Here is an 18,613-nt window from a genome sequence, read left to right as displayed (position 1 = left end):
TAATTAGTCAAATGGTTGTCACCTAATTCACTGAAGTCTAATTTTAATCTGTCTACTCACTATCTTCTTGAGTGAAACAAGCCCTCAGGATATGAAAGCTTGTCATTGTAGTTTCTGACTGTGAAGGGTTGTAGTTCACATAATCACTGAAAGTTTTATTTGTCATTCAGGCTATTCCTTGCCTCTTGCTGGGAAAGTACTACTTGCTGAAAAATACATCTGCCTTAACCTTTCTGACCCAAGCCAGCTCATAATTGTCCAAACTAAATCACAATCACAGGTGTACAGTTTCTGTGTTAAAGGCAAAAACAGATATTGCAATTTTAACCTCTCCATACTATATGTATTTAAGGAATAAAGGACAAAAGAGATTTGGGGGCATCCCTTTTTCTCAATCATTTTTAATGATTCCAGCCTTATTGGAAAAATATATCCATAAAGGTGGACATTTGTTTGGGTTAACTAGAATTGGATGGTTGGCCATAAATTCAGTGTTGGAGCCACCTCTGTTTCAGTCATGCTGCTCATTGTCTGAACCTATTTTTCATTATTTGGTTTGAGAAGTGTAATCACTTTAGGTATAGTGTCTCTCAGCAGCAACGCAGTTCTCCATCCCTCGTCAGGCTGTGTAAGTTCATAACTAGAAGTACATCAATTGAACTTTCAGGTAGTGTCTGTGAAGTATAAGCCATCTGAACGTGGGTAGAGATGCTGAAAAAAATTGCATTTAAATAATTATATATTTTTTATAAGTACTTACTTTTTTCCTTCATTTTTACTCATGTGCTTGGCTGAGTGGGTGCTTTATATCTTTTTTCAGAACACAACTGGCTGGCATCATCTAAAGAGATGGAGACAATATATTTGAATAAATGTCCCTTAAACAACATAATTCTTCTGTAGAATAATGCATTTTCCTAAACAATACCTAAAATTATAGAGATTATTTCAGCAATTGACAGATATTTTAGTATTATTTAATGCACACCATTGTACATCTTGGGGGAAAAATTCCTTGCAGGTCATATAACCTTAAAACAGAATCCTCATCAGAAAGAAGTAGTAGTTTGACATCAAATCATATTGTATTCTGCAAAGCACTTAGCAACACAAGTAATTTTCAGCAACCTTAAGGCATGCCTCCTCTTGGATTTCAGAAAAACAGTGTTTTCATGGCAAAGTAATGAACACCTAATAAGCATTCAGAAAAATCTTAATGGTTGATTAGCTGATCTGTCTTTATGAGTGCCATTCTTCCATTCATTAGTATATTTGATGACTACTCTCCCAGTAAATGAAGGAAAATTGTTTTTGCCAATTAAGGCATTAGCTAACCATGTGATTAAAATGCAATCCAAAAAAGCAGAGTCCAATTAAAGTTTTTAGTAAGCATATCAAGATCTACCAAAAAAAAAAAGAGAAATCTCCAAAATTTTTGCTCCCACATCCTTTCCCCAGCTAGCTAGAATTCACAAGATCGAGGAGATGGGACACTGAAATCATTTAAATATTTACTCTTCTGTTCACCCTACATACTATTACCGAAGACTCAGCCATTCGTTATATTAAAGAATAAATCGGGAAATACAGTTAAGAAACCCAAAAAGAAAAAAAAATCATCCTAAATCCAACGCACCAAGTTAGGAAGCACTGCTATCAGTTTGTATACACTCTTTCAGATGTTTTTCCTATTATTTTATGTTGATATATTACTGGCATCACAACACTCTTTATTCTATAATCTGCATTTGTTACTAAATATTTTTATTACTCTTTGTCTCAAGTATATATGTTCATTTTATAGGGCTATATATATTTTAATAGTCTTGATGTTGCATAATTTTGAAAAACAGACTATTACTGTGGACTTTAAATTATTTCCAAATTTACAAAAATATTTACAAATAGCCTTCTTATATATGATTAATCAGATATTCAAAAATTTTCACATGAAATTGTCAGTCATTTCAAGAACAATGGTGTTATAGAAAAGAGTTTATGTATTTTATGCATTCCTCCCATTTCATTACCATAGACTATTTAAAAAGATGTTTACTAAAGGGCCCAAATTGAATAAAATTAAGGATGTTATTGTTTCATCAAGGACATTTAAAAAGTGAAACTGGCATTTATTTTCCTGTGAGCAAATGGCTTTGAGAAATATAGTAACTATGAATAGAGTTTGGTGCCACTTGCAGAACTTTTACCCCCATTGCTTTTGGACCATCAGTACAAACGTTAGCATAGTGAAAAAAAGGGAAATAATGTCTTAGTATTATTATTAAAATAGTTTCTAATTTAGCTTTCCCCAAGAGAAATTTGTAGTCATCCATTGACTTACTGAGAATGACCTAGTCATGAAGTGCATGTAGTCTGTACAATTATTCTTATGCCAAATATCTGTTGAGCACATTTCTAGTTTGTGGAGATATATAAGTGAACAAAACAGGAATCAGACTCATTGCTGTCTTTTAAAAGTGCATGAATAAATCATATGTGAAAACATTGAAAACATTGAACAGAAGCTGATCAAGAATATTGTAGAAAATGATAGATGTGATTTCCAATAAATTGATATCTATGGGCAATCCTATTGTAAGTGTGGGTTAAAAAAAAAACAACTTGTTAGTTGGCTCATTACTGATTAATTTTTCTAGATGAATAAATACTCTGGTATAAACTTTGTTTAAATAGATATTTCAACTTTTAAGCCCACCTGCACCTGAAAACTTATTTACTAAATTAATTATTTAGAATATATAATCATATATTTCAGTAATGCCTATTTTTTGGTAAGCTAATATCCATGAAATTTTTCCAGCTATTATAAAGCAAGTAAAATGAAATGGTTTAATAAAATGCCATAAGGATAGTGTTAGAGAAATTTCAGAAAATGAAGCTCAATCAGTGGATTAGAAGATTTTTTTTTTTTTTTAGATAATAATTTTTTATTGAAGGGTAGTTGATGCACAGTATTACATTACATTAGTTTCAAGTGTACAACACAGTATAAAACATTTATATACATAATTCTAGGTTCCAGCTATCACCCTACCAAGCTGTTACAATATCTTGACTATATTCCTTATGCTATACATTACATCCTGGTTACTTATTTATTTTACCATTGGAAGTCTGTCCTTTCTTTCTTTCTTTCTTTTTTTTTTTTTTGTGAGGGCATCTCTCATATTTATTGATCAAATGGTTGTTAACGACAATAAAATTCTGTATAGGGGAGTCAATGCTCAATGCACAATCATTAATCCACCCCAAGCCTAATTTTCGTCAGTCTCCAATCTTCTGAGGCACAACAAACAAGTTCTTACATGGAGAACAAATTCTTACATAATGAATAAGTTACATAGTGAACAGTACAAGGGCAGTGATATTTTTGTAAGTTTCTACTATGTTTTCAATATCCCAACAAAATACCTATTTAGCAGGGAAAATAGATCACAACCAAAAATCATACAATTAAATCAGTGAAAAGTAAGACTTACTGACCAACCTATTTATAAATCTCAGATTTTTCTTCAGGTTAAAAAAGAAAAAAAAAAAAACTAGAGGTATACCAGAAACCATAATTGGTGATTCAGTCATGTTATGCTAAGTTCATCAGGCAAGCATGGTTTGCCCTGTTAATAGCTAAGAAGACTCAAGCCTTCCAAACAGATCACTGCTTGCTTTATTTTATGAACTATAAAACCTGGGTAACTAGAAATAAACTTTTCATCCTTATCGGTTTATATCTTTCCAAAAACTTCCTGAAATTTCCTCACTTATATACAATCTGTTAGAATGCTGAGTAGGGACTGCTTGCTGGCCATGATTTTATTCTGGAGGTTATAGCTCCAGCACAAAAGATTTATAGGCAAAAACAAAGTTAGAAGGAGCCATAGGGCAATATGTTTTCAAATTAAAATATCTAAAAGGCAGGCCTTAGTGAAGCAATAGCACCCAAGTCTAGGAAATTTGTCCTGTATAAAGGTACTAAAGATGTCAGGCTTTATGTTAAGAGATGAATTCATCCATCTCAGGCTGTAGATTGGAGAGCAGGATGCTATAAGCACCCAGATGAATAGTGTCAATAGCAAAGGAATAGTCCTATATTTTCTTCTTTGGCAAACATTGGGTCTCTTTGGGCATGCACTTTATCAAAAATAAGTGAGCAAAAAATATATGTACAAGAAATCCAAAATGTGGAATATATTTTGAAAAATAAAACAAAAGAAGTATTATATTATGGACTAGTAGGAAAAGCTACCCAAAATTAATCAAATAAGGGAAAAATACTTAGAAAGATTAGATTTATTTCTTAAAAAGATACAAGAAAATTTCACCTCTATGAAATGAAAATGAGAAGTCCTAAAGCAACATCTAGAAGAATGATAGCACACCAAAGATCCCTAATACTCTAGTGAGATACAAGAACTCAAATGAAAGTGAAGAAACTAAAAGGTAATTGAAAATGTAATAGCAAAATTGTGGTCCATTCATTTAGGTTAGTAGGAACACACTGAGGAAAATTGCAGCTGTGATTCTCAGGACATTTGAGAAGCTCCATTAGAATATCAAGTATAAGACCAGTAACACAACTTTCTAAAGAATGAGATGTTTGGTGTTGGAGTTAAAGACAGAAAAAGACACAGACTTACAATATTGGCTTACTAGAACCGAGGAAAAAAACATTAATCAAACTTACAATAGAAGAAAGTCAACTTCCTGATTTGACAAATTACCTGAGTAGCTACCCCCAAAGTGCTTATTGAATCTAGACAAAATTAGGGACAAGAGAATCATGTGTTATATTTTGAGTAACAATGATAAAGAAAATGTAGTCAACATAAATCCACATGACAACTGCTAGTTTTCTTAGAACCCCAAGTAAACAAAACAGGAAAATCATATCATATTATATTCAGACTTCATCTCTAAAGACTAAATGTCAGAAAAATTTGATCAGTATTTACAGAATTTAAAAATTTTGTGTTCATTTGTCACCCAATAATTCTGATTCCAGATACAACCCAAGAACACAGAATAATTTCAGCTTCTTATTCAGTAATCACAGAAGAAAGAAAGCTGAGCTTTTCAATACAAAATGTGGACCAAAAATATTGTTTTGGCCTAAGAATCTGACCTTTATGCTTGCTGTGGAAAATTTATTCTGATTCTCCAGATGGATGCCTCAGAATTTATAAGCTTGATGATATTAAAATTTCAGATTATTTTACTATCTTCATATCCTCAGGTTCTATTCTCACCAAATTTTTTTGCAAAATGTCTGCCAATGTAAGATACCTACAAAGAGAAAATTTTCTAACAGAAAAACTTGTATCCAGTTTTCCTTTGAGATTATAACTTTGCAGTTCTTGAGTATATTGGCATATGGCTTACATAACAATCCAGAACATTTTTTTAAACAAGTGAATTCATCCCCTAATTTACAGATATATTCTTAAATACTTTTGTCAGAAAAGTTTGTATCTAAAAAAGTTAGAACAAAACTTTGGACTGTGAAATATTTACTAATGGATGTATGTACTGCTGTGGACCCAACTAACTGGGTTTTCCTTTCTTATTTAAAATTCTACTTTAGACATTAGGTTACAAACATTCATTTCTTTAATTTTCATAGTAACTACAGGAGAAAGTTCTACTTTTTTTTTCCTGTTTCATGTGAGGTAATTGAGGAAAAAGAGGAAAATTGACTGTATTTATAGTTTGTTGTCTTGAAAGTTTTCCTAATTAGCATATTTTATAGACATTTGTGCAATATGCAGACAATAGAAATTCATTTTAATATAAATTCCACCATCACCTTTAAAATCCTGATTTGGTAAATTGAAATCACTGTGCTCATTCTAGTTATTGGCATTCATCTACAAAGCACATTTTATACACCTTATAAATATTGTTAAATGTTATATCTTGAAGCAAATGATATGGAGATTCCTGAAATCTGATGTGTAGTGAAATCTTATGAATCCTAGGTCATTCCAGCAACACCCTTATAGAATCTTCTTCTAGACATACTCAAAGATAAAAATTTAAAATAGTAGAAGTCTCAGTTTTGTTACTTGTGTCACCATTAAGGCATCTATCATGTGTTAAAAAAAACATGAGAAGCGCAGATTTCTTAAAATGTAGGAGTACAGTTCATTGTGGGGATACTGCAGCAATGAGAAGGATAAATGGGAATGCTTTTCTAAAAGCAGCATTTTGAAAATGCCAGTTCCTTGATTAGGGCTCAAAGTCTGGAAATGATACACTGTGACTCTAGTATCTGGCCTCTGAGTAAATTCTCCTTTTTCAAGAAATATAGCCCATGTTTGCAGAAGAGTGACTTTCTTTTTCGATTTTCGTTGATAGATATTTGACGAATCTGTGTATGTTTAACTAGAAAATTAGTGGAGGATAGAGGTGCCTACTATTAAAATCCATTGAGTCACATTTTAGAGGATATGGTTACTAGAATTGTTATATTTTATTTGGAAAGAAGAAAATAGAACTGAAGTTGGATACACATCAGATGCTTCCTGAAATTGAAGTTTTATATAAACCAAGGAAGTGAAACTGGCCATCAAATATCTTTATATATTTGAAATAAGGGAATTTTTTGTGATGGGAATGCTGAAGTCAGAGAAAAGTCTTCTGCCATATATATATAATAGTTTTCTAGTATGAATTATATTTCTTTTATGTGGTAAATAGAATGGAATTGCTTACTTGTGTGTATGTACAAGGACTCTTTGGTGAAAACCATAATAGAAAATAAAATTACCCTTTTCATCTTAAGGCAAAATTACATGTATCAGTTATTTATATCTGCATAACCATCCCAAAATCATTGACTTAAGATAATGATAAATTTTATTGTCCCTCATAATTTTTATGGGTCTGAAGCATCTTGGGTTGAGTAATTTGCTAACAGATATTAACCAGGACTGCAGTATTCTGAAGTGCTGAAGGGGGCTGGAAGATCCACTACAAAGTTTAGTTACATAGCTGACCAGCAAGCTGGTGGTGATTGCTGTTAAGAGATCCTACAAGGGGGCCTCTGTACAGGGCTGCTTCAATGTCTGTATAGCATGTTGGATGGCTTCTTCCAGAGCAAGTGATACAAAAGATGAAGGCAGAAGTTTCAATGTATTTTTTGACCTAGCCTCAGAAGTAGTCATATAGCATCTTGTCTGTAATGTCTAATTGGTCCACAAATCAGTCTTGTTCAATTTGAGAAGGAACTACATAAGTGTGCAAAGACAAGGAGTTGAGAGTCAATGAAGAATAATTAACACAGTCTTTTGGTCTCCAGTGATTCATGCCTTCATGCCCACCCCCTCATGCAAAATCTACATCTTCTCTTCAAAGGTTCTCCAAATTCTCATCCAGTTTTCAATTATCAGCTCAAATACAGGATCCTGTCTTTGAAATCAGGTTCGGGTGTGGGTGAGACATCTCAGATCAGAAGACTTGTGACTTAATGACACAAGTTATTTGCCCCACCACATCTCCACTCCCCATAAGTTCAACAGGCAGTAATAGGATAGGCACTGATCCCTTATTTCAAATATATAAGGATATTTGATGGCCAGTTTCACTTCCTAGCTTCTTTTTTGTTCTTAAATTAGGATATAATTGACATATAACATTGTGTAAGTTTAAGTTGTGCAACTTGATGATTTGATACATTTATATATTGCAATATGATTACCACTGTAGCATTAGTTAACACCTTTTTTACATAACGTAATTATAATGCTTAGCATGATGCCCTAAGGTCCATCCTGTTGTTGCAAATGGCAAGATTTCCTTCTTTATCATGGCTAATGTGATAGTCCATTATATTATATATCCCATTGTATTATGTGTGTGTGTGTGTGTGTGTGTGTGTACCCATACCACATCTTTATTCATTCATCTGTTAACAGACTTAGGTTGTTTTCACATCTTGGCTATTGTGAATAATGCTGCAATAAACATGGGAGTGCAGATATCTTTTCAATGCCCTGTTTTCATTTCTTTTGGCTATATATCCAGTAGTGAGATTGCTGGATCCTATGGTAGTTATTTTTTTTTTATTTTTGGAGGTACTTTTATACTGTTTGTAAAACTCCTAGAAGAAAACATTGGGAAGTTCCTTGACATTGGTCTTGGTAATGATTTTTTGGATATGACGGCAAAAACACAAGCATCAAAAGGTTTTACCTTTGTTTTGTTTTGTTTCACTTCTGTCAAAAAAGTGGGACTATATCAAACTAAAAAACTTCTGAATAGCAAAGTTGTCAACAGAAAGGTGTTAACATGAAGATTACACTGAATTATCTAGGTGGGCTCAATGTAATTACAGGGGTCCTTATAAGACGTAGAGTAGAGTCAGAGTCAGAGAAGGCAATGTGATGACATACCCAGAGCACGGAATGATGTTTGCCAAATACTGTGACAGCTCTAGATGCCGAAAAAGGAAGGAGCAGATTCTCCCCTAGAGCCTGCAGAGGAAATGCAGCTCTGGTGACACCTGATTTCAGCCCTGAAAGCTTTATTTTGGACTTCTGATCTCCAAACCTTAAAATACTGAATTTGTATTGTTTAAGGCCTCTGTGCTTTCAATAACTTGTTATAGTTGAAAAAGGAAACTAATGAAACTGTGTTTTCCTGAATATACCTTGGATTTAGTTTTGCCTGGAAAACATTACTTAATTTTAACATGTTTTGCTACCTGGAGAGGCTGGTAATTTTTAAACACAGAAGATCAGTACTCTTTTATGTTCAACAATTCTTTTTTTAAAAAAAAATCATTCTCTTGTACTTTGCTAGAAGCATCAAGAAGAAACTAGGTGGCACATTCAACACTCTTCTTGAAAATATCCTGATCTAGATCACTGTTATATTAAGTATTTTATCTCCTTTTCAGATACAACAGACACACTTTCTGCCACCACACAAGTTTCTGCTTTCTCTTGTTTTTGACATTTATCATGAATAGATCACTGATATTTATGTAAATATTTTTCTGAATAAGTTTGTAAGGAACAGTTAGTTGCAGAACAATGGGACTAAATATGCACTATAGGTTTATATTTTTTTAAACCAGTGAAATAACAAAGAATTCAAACTGATTGTTTAGGCAATCCAATTTCAAAACTGAATTATTAAGATTCAAGAATAAAAATTCTATTGACAAATATAGGACTAATTCATATGATGGTTATGTTGATTTTGTCATGATAGCTAATCAATTTATATTTATTCTATTTTGCTATAATGAAATTTTTATTTAGTTATTTAAACAACATTTGCTTTCTTCAATACTATATTGAATTACATATACAATATATCTTAAAGGTATAGTTAAATCATATTTTGATTTGCATAGTGACAATATTTACAGTATTTCCTAACACAACGTAATGTGTTTTTCTATAGAATATTGACATACAATTTTATTTTATTCATTCAGTTATATATGCATGTGTCTCAGTGCTGCTTTATTATGTTATAATAGTTTGGAAAAAATAAACTCAGAATTATATGCTTGCCTGGTAAATAAATAGTTTCTATGTAAAATATGATTTCTACTAAAACAACACATTTGAAGTAGAAATGAAGCTTTTCTTTAAAGTTCTGCATATAGATGTTCTCTAGGAAAATACTAGTCCTTTCTCTTGCTTTGTTTCTCATATAATTAATCTCACTACTGATAGATTATCTATTCAAAAAGAACTAATAAATTATATTTTTCCTAAAATAGTTCTTAATTGCATAGACACACAGTAGGGCATGATGGTATTTTATTGGTTACTTTTATGCATACGTATATTCAGCAAACACCCAACTAATGTAATTTCTGCATTCTCCAAAAGTTAACCTGCTACAGGTAATTTCGCCTGCTGGAGACTGACTTTTTGTTCCCCATTTACTGCTCTAATCATGGTTCTTTAAGACCAGTTATTTTGTCTCTGTATATGTGAAGTGAGATTCAAATATGAAATTTAGAATCATTAATACATCCGGTTATCAGCAACAATGAGTGTACTTTCCTGAATTAGTTAGTCATGAAGGGGCCATTCCTGAATGAATGTAACACAGGGTAGGTAAATTTGCTGTGCCAGTTATGGAGTGTTGACCAAAAATTGCTGACTTGCATGGACACAGAGCAGGGAAAGCACATACTTTAAGAGGTCAGGGTGAGGACGCTGAGTGCTTCAAGCTGGATGCAGGGATGCTGGGAGGGAAGTGAGAGGGTGCTGAAAACGAACTCAGCCTATTTAAAAATTTTGTCTACAGCTGTAATACACCTCTGTAAATATTTTCATTATTGATTTGTGCCTGTCACATCTGTCATTGTGACACATCATCGTTATATTCTACATCTCTTGCATGTGAAACCTGGTTGCTGCTAACTGCCCATCCTGAGGTTTTTAAAAAGGCTCTTTCATTTCGTTCCTCATATCTGATTTTCCTCTGTGTTTCTTCCACTTAAGTGCATTAACATTTTTATATCATTTTATATTATTAACTTATATTCTTTTTCCAACTAGCAACTCTCATTTCTCCCTCGTGATTCCTCACTTAGTATTAAATACCTCTTGGCCCCTGTGATTTCTCCTCATTTGAATCCCAGAAAAAAGTAATAATCTAAAGTTAAATGCAAATTTCTTAAAGCCATTCAAATACCAGTAATTAATGGAAAGAATCATGTGACTGTTGGAGGCTAAACATAAAATACTTGAGCACACAACTGAAAAAACTTGAAAGATCTATATCACTTGTATATACCTATGTGTAATTATTTTCAAGCTAACTTAGATATGCTAATTCAGATATGAAAATTCCATTAGAATGAATCATCCATATGACGACAATCTGAATGTATCATTGTAGCAGATCATGTTGTTCTCATTCTGATTATTTTAGGATGCAGAAAAATAAATTATCTCATTTGCTCCCCAAAACATATTTCTTTCCTTTTCTCTATTTTACTTAAAGAAAATGTCAAATAAAACTTTTTTCCTTTTTTAATAGTAAGAATTAATTTTAAATAGGACTCAATGTATGGAGAAAACACATTATGTGTCACCACACAATTGCTCACCACAAAAGTCCATGAGTCACTCTTGTTTTTTTTCTCTCATCTCCACATCCAGCCCATTAGCAAGTCCTTAGGTATTACTTCTGAAATACATTTTAAATCTATCCTTTGTATCCATTTCTAGTGCTCCCTTCACAGGCCAAAGCATCATTATCTCATTTCTGATGTGCTATGTGGCAGTCTTACAATGCTTTTTGTTGTTGTTTGTTTATCTTTTGCTATTTCCATTTTTCCCTTTCTCTAAACTCCTAATTCATCCAGGCAGGATTAATATTTCTCTTGAGGTCTGGTGAAGCCTATGGGCCACTTCCCAGAATAATTGTTTCTAATATAAAATATTTTGAATTACAGGGATGATATTACATTTAAATATACCCTAAAATGCTTGTAAAATGTAAATCAGTTCATGTCACCATTTTGCCTGTGGATTATTACTGAATTAAAAAGAAAACCTGAACTGCATATCATGATCATCAAGATTCAATTGACCTATTTCTCCAATATTTATCATCTCATCCCTTGTTTACCAATCTTTAAGTAGATATGTTTTATTTTCCATCAATACTCAAACTCTGTCTTCATGTTATATGAATTTGATGTTTCCTATTTCTGTCTCACATGTCACTTTATATCCTCTGCCAGTCAGTACTCTTTTTTATATTATTTTATTTATTTATTTATTTTTTTGTTTTAATAATTATTTTTTTATTGAAGGGTAGTTGACGCACAGTATTACATTACATTAGTTTCAAGTGTACAACACAGTGGTAGAACATTTATATACATAATTCGAGGTTCCAGCTATCACCCTACCAAGCTGTTACATTATCTTGACTATATTCCTTATGCTATACATTACATACCGGTTACTTATTTATTTTACCATTGGAAGTCTGTCCTTTTTTTTTTTTTTTTTTTTGTTTGTAAGGGCATCTCTCATATTTATTGATCAAATGATTGTTAACGACAATAAAATTCTGTATAGGGGAGTCAATGCTCAATGCACAATCATTAATCCACCCCAAGCCTAATTTTCGTCAGTCTCCAATCTTCTGAGGCATAACAAACAAGTTCTTACATGGAGAACAAATTCTTACATAATGAATAAGTTACATAGTGAACAGTACAAGGGCAGTCATCACAGAAACTTTCAGTTTTGCTCATGCATTATGAACTCTAAACAGTCAGTTCAAATATGAATACTCATTTGGTTTTTATACTTGATTTATGTGTGGATACTACATTTCTCTCTTTATTATTATTATTTTTAATAAAATGCTGAAGTGGTAGGTAGATACAAGATAAAGGTAGAAAACAGAGTTTAGTGTTGTAAGAGAGAAAATGTAGATGATCAGGTGTGTGCCTGTAGACTATGTGTTAATCCGAGCTAGACAAGGGCAATAAAACATCCACGTATGCAGAAGATTTCTCTCAGAACATGAGGGGGGAGGTTCTAAGCCTCACCTCTGTTGATCCCCAATTTCTCACCTGATGGCCCCCATGCGACTGTGCCTGTCTTAGGTTGTTCCTCCCTTGAGGAATCTTACCCGTCTCTGGCTAACCAGTCATCTTCCGGGGCCATACAGGGAAATGTGAAGTTGGTAAGTGAGAGAGAAGCCTTATTGTTTGAAAAGGTTAGCTTTTTACATCTTTGCATATTTATGCCCTGTGGCTTCTATGCCCAGCATTTGTCTTGAGGTATCTTTACCACTTGGAAGAATTATGATACTCGGTAAATTTGATACGAGGCACGAATTCTATTTAAGGGTTGTAATTAGGAAGGAAGAAGAAAAGCTGTAGAAGTAGCAGGCGGAAGAAAACATGGGAAGATTGATTATTTCTTTGGCATATTTTCTTGTAGAGTACTTCAGCATGAATAGGTTTTAAGCTACTACTTAAACTGCGCACACACATTAACATAATAGGAGTATAGTTACATAACCAAAGCATATCTGTAATTACCAGCCATCTCCAGTGAAACCAAGAAAACCAGTTAGGCACCTTAGGCATTTGTGAAAACTTATCTATGACATGGTGGATATTGTCCAACTGAACTTGAACAGTCTGAGAGAAATCAGACAAATTAAAACAACCCATTCCTGGGGACTGTTCACATGCCATATGTTCTTTTAACAGTAAATAGTCTGTAGTTGTAAGACTTTGGAGCGCTACAATTTGCACTTCTCCAAATTCTTGGTTGAGTTCCAACAGTATAGATCCAGTCAAATTTGTTGTTTTACTGTATGCACAGGCCAGCTTAGATATCTCCTTCCTCATTCCCATGGCAAGTCCAGGAATGGGTGGGATGAGTGCATCTACAGCTGTAGCAGTGCGTGGATCTTTGTTGGGGTTTTTTGATGATCATCTTCTGGCATGAGTCTTCCAGAGAGTGCTGATGTTGGAAGTTCTTTTTCATATCGTCTCTTAGTTCATTTTTGGGGTAGCCCAATTAGGCTTTGATCCTCTGTATAAACACAAACAGACCCTTTGCCTACACTTTTATATGCCCTTTATACCCTTGTGTAGAACTCGCTGGAGGTTACCACACAGGAACTGCCCTTTTTTTCTTTTTTTCTTTGTTTTTGGTATCACTAATCTACACTTACATGACGAATATTATGCTTACTAGGCTCTCCCCTATACCAGGTCTCCCCTATAAACCCCTTTACAGTCATTGCCCATCAGCATAGCAAAATGTTGTAGAATCACTACTTGCCTTCTATGTGTTGTACAGCCCTCCCTTTTCTCCTACCCCCCCTTGCATGTTAATCTTAATACCCCCCTACTTCTCCAGCCCTTATCCCTCCCTACCCACCCATCCTCCCCAGTCCCTTTCCCTTTGGTACCTGTTAGTCCATTCTTGAGTTCTGTGATTCTGCTGCTGTTTTGTTCCTTCAGTTTTTCCTTTGTTCTTATATTCCACAGATGAGTGAAATCATTTGGTATTTCTCTTTCTCCGCTTGGCTTGTTTCACTGAGCATAATACCCTCCAGCTCCATCCATGTTGCTGCAAATGATAGGATTTGCCCTTTTCTTATGGCTGAGTAGTATTCCATTGTGTATATGTACCACATCTTCTTTATCCATTCATCTATTGATGGACATTTAGGTTGCTTCCAATTCTTGGCTATTGTAAATAGTGCTGCAATAAACATAGGGGTGCATCTGTCTTTCTCAAACTTGATTGCTGCGTTCTTAGGGTAAATTCCTAGGAGTGCAATTCCTGGGTCAAATGGTAAGTCTGTTTTGAGCATTTTGATGTACCTCCATACTGCTTTCCACAATGGTTGAACTAACTTACATTCCCACCAGCAGTGTAGGAGGGTTCCCCTTTCTCCACAGCCTCGCCAACATTTGTTGTTGTTTGTCTTTTGGATGGCAGCCATCCTTACTGGTGTGAGGTGATACCTCATTATAGCTTTAATTTGCATTTTTCTGATAATTAGCGATGTGGAGCATCTTTTCATGTGTCTGTTGGCCATCTGTATTTCTTTTTTGGAGAACTGTGTGTTCAGTTCCTCTGCCCATTTTTTAATTGGGTTATTTGTTTTTTGTTTGTTGAGGCGTGTGAGCTCCTTATATATTCTGGACGTCAAGCCTTTATCGGATGTGTCATTTTCAAATATATTCTCCCATACTGTAGGGATCCTTCTTGTTCTATTGATGGTGTCTTTTGCTGTACAGAAGCTTTTCAGCTTAATATAGTACCACTTACTCATTTTTGCTGTTGTTTTCCTTGCCCGGGGAGATATGTTCAAGAAGAGGTCACTCATGTTTATGTCTAAGAGGTTTTTGCCTATGTTTTCTTCCAAGAGTTTAATGGTTTCATGGCTTACATTCAGGTCTTTGATCCATTTTGAGTTTACTTTTGTATATGGGGTTAGACAATGGTCCAGTTTCATTCTCCTACATGTAGCTGTCCAGTTTTGCCAGCACCACCTGTTGAAGAGACTGTCATTTTACCATTGTATGTCCATGGCTCCTTTATCAAATATTAATTGACCATATATGTCTGGGTTAATGTCTGGATTCTCTAGTCTGTTCCATTGGTCTGTGGCTCTGCTCTTGTGCCAGTACCAAATTGTCTTGATTACTATGGCTTTATAGTAGAGCTTGAAGTTGGGGAGTGAGATCCCCCCTACTTTATTCTTCTTTCTCAGGATTGCTTTGGCTATTCGGGGTCTTTGGTGTTTCCATATGAATTTTTGAATTATTTGTTCCAGTTCATTGAAGAATGTTGCTGGTAGTTTCATAGGGATTGCATCAAATCTGTATATTGCTTTGGGCAGGATGGCCATTTTGACGATATTAATTCTTCCTAGCCACGAGCATGGGATGAGTTTCCATCTGTTAGTGTCCCCTTTAATTTCTCTTAAGAGTGACTTGTAGTTTTCAGAGTATAAGTCTTTCACTTCTTTGGTTAGGTTTATTCCTAGGTATTTTATTTTTTTTGATGCAATTGTGAATGGAGTTGTTTTCCTGATTTCTCTTTCTGTTGGTTCATTGTTAGTATACAGGAAAGCCACAGATTTCTGTGTGTTGATTTTGTATCCTGCAACATTGCTGTACTCCGATATCAGTTCTGGTCATTTTGGGGTGGGTCTTTAGGGTTTTTTATGTACAGTATTATGTCATCTGCAAATAGTGACAGTTTAACTTCTTCTTTACCAATCTGGATTCCTTGTATTTCTTTGTTTTGTCTGATTGCCGTGGCTAGGACCTCCAGTACTATGTTAAATAACAGTGGAGAGAGTGGGCATCCCTGTCTAGTTCCCGATCTCAGAGGAAATGCCTTCAGCTTCTCGCTGTTCAATATAATGTTGGCTGTGGGTTTATCATAGATGGCCTTTATTATGTTGAGGTACTTGCCCTCTATTCCCATTTTGCTGAGAGTTTTTAACATGAATGGATGTTGAATTTTGTCAAATGCTTTTTCAGCATCTATGGAGATGATCATGTGGTTTTTGTCTTTCTTTTTGTTGATGTGGTGGATGATGTTGATGGACTTTCGAATGTTGTACCATCCTTGCATCCCTGGGATGAATCCCACTTGGTCATGGTGTATGATCCTTTTGATGTATTTTTGAATTCGGTTTGCTAATATTTTGTTGAGTATTTTTGCATCTACGTTCATCAGGGATATTGGTCTGTAGTTTTCTTTTTTGGTGGGGTCTTTGCCTGGTTTTGGTATTAGGGTGATGTTAGCTTCATAGAATGAGTTTGGGAGTATCCCCTCCTCCTCTATTTTTTGGAAAACTCTAAGGAGAATGGGTATTATGTCTTCCCTGTAAGTCTGATAAAATTCCGAGGTAAATCCATCTGGCCCGGGAGTTTTGTTCTTTGGCAGTTTTTTGATTACCGCTTCAATTTTGTTGCTGGTAATTGGTCTGTTTAGATTTTCTGTTTCTTCCTGGGTCAATCTTGGAAGGTTGTATTTTTCTAGGAAGTTGTCCATTTCTCCTAGGTTTCCCAGCTTATTAGCATTTAGGTTTTCATAGTATTCTCTAATAATTCTTTGCATTTCTGTGGGGTCCGTCGTGATTTTTCCTTTCTCGTTTCTGATACTGTTGATTTGTGTTGACTCTCTTTTCTTCTTAATAAGTCTGGCTAGAGGCTTATCTATTTTGTTTATTTTCTCGAAGAACCAGCTCTTGGTTTCATTGATTTTTTTCTACTGTTTTATTCTTCTCAATTTTATTTATTTCTTCTCTGATCTTTATTATGTCCCTCCTTCTGCTGACCTTAGGCCTCATCTGTTCTTCTTTTTCCAATTTCGATAATTGTGACATTAGACCATTCATTTGGGATTGCTCTTCCTTTTTTAAATATGCTTGGATTGCTCTATACTTTCCTCTTAAGACTGCTTTAGCTGCGTCCCACAGAAGTTGGGGCTTAGTGTTGTTGTTGTCATTTGTTTCCATATATTGCTGGATCTCCATTTTGATTTGGTCATTGATCCATTGATTATTTAGGAGCGTGTTGTTAAGCCTCCATATGTTTGTGAGCCTCTTTGCTTTCTTTGTACAGTTTATTTCTAGTTTTATGCCTTTGTGGTCTGAAAAGTTGGTTGGTAGGATTTCAATCTTTTGGAATTTTCTGAGGCTCTTTTTGTGGCCTAGTATGTGGTCTATTCTGGAGAATGTTCCATGTGCACTTGAGAAGAATGTATATCCCGCTGCTTTTGGATGTAGAGTTCTATAGATGTCTATTAGGTCCATCTGCTCTACTGTGTTGTTCAGTGCTTCCGTGTCCTTTCTTATTTTCTGCCCAGTGGATCTATCCTTTGGGGTGAGTGGTGTGTTGAAGTCTCCTAGAATGAATGCATTGCAGTCTATATCCCCCTTTAGTTCTGTTAGTATTTGTTTCACATATGTTGGTGCTCCTGTGTTGAGTGCATATATATTTAGAATGGTTATATCCTCTTGTTTGACTGAGCCCTTTATCATTATGTAGTGTCCTTCTTTATCTCTTGTTACTTTCTTTGTTTTGAAGTCTATTTTGTCTGATATTAGTACTGCAACCCCTGCTTTCTTCTCACTGTTGTTTGCTTGAAATATGTTTTTCCATCCCTTGACTTTTAGTCTGTACATGTCTTTGGGTTTGAGGTGAGTTTCTTGTAAGCAGCATATAGATGGGTCTTGCTTTTTTATCCATTCTGTTACTCTGTGTCTTTTGATTGGTGCATTCAACCCATTAACATTTAGGGTGACTATTGAAAGATATGTACTTATTGCCATTGCAGGCTTTAAATTCGTGGTTACCAAAGGTTCAAGGTTAGCCTCTTTAGTATCTTACTGCCTAACTTAGCTCGCTTATTGAGCTGTTATATACACTGTCTGGAGATTCTTTTCTTCTCTCCCTTCTTGTTCCTCCTCCTCAATTCTTCATATGTTGGGTGTTTTGTGCTGTGCTCTTTCTAGGAGTGCTCCCATCTAGAGCAGTCCCTGTAAGATGTTCTGTAGTGGTGGTTTGTGGAAAGCAAATTCCCTCAGCTTTTGTTTGTCTGGGAATTGTTTAATCCCACCGTCATATTTGAATGATAGTCGTGCTGGATACAGTATCCTTGGTTCAAGGCCCTTCTGTTTCATTGTATTAAATATATCATGCCATTCTCTTCTGGCCTGTAGGGTTTCTGTTGAGAAATCTGACGTTAGCCTGATGGGTTTCCCTTTATAGGTGACCTTTTTCTCTCTAGCTGCCTTTAACACTCTTTCCTTGTCCTTGATCTTTGCCATTTTAATTATTATGTGTCTTGGTGTTGTCCTCCTTGGATCCTTTCTGTTGGGGGTTCTGTGTATTTCCGTGGTCTGTTCGATTACTTCCTCCCCCAGTGTGGGGAAGTTTTCAGCAATTATTTCTTCTAAGATACTTTCCATCTCTTTTCCTCTCTCTTCTTCTTCTGGGACCCCTATAATACGGATATTGTTCCTTTTGGATTGGTCACACAGTTCTCTTAATATTGTTTCATTCCTGGAGATCCTTTTGTCTCTCTCTATGTCAGCTTCTATGCGTTCCTGTTCT

This window comes from Manis pentadactyla, chromosome 1 (genome assembly GCF_030020395.1).
Source record: "Manis pentadactyla isolate mManPen7 chromosome 1, mManPen7.hap1, whole genome shotgun sequence".
In the NCBI taxonomy this organism is placed as follows: Eukaryota; Metazoa; Chordata; class Mammalia; order Pholidota; family Manidae; genus Manis; species Manis pentadactyla.
This window is presented reverse-complemented; position numbering follows the sequence as displayed.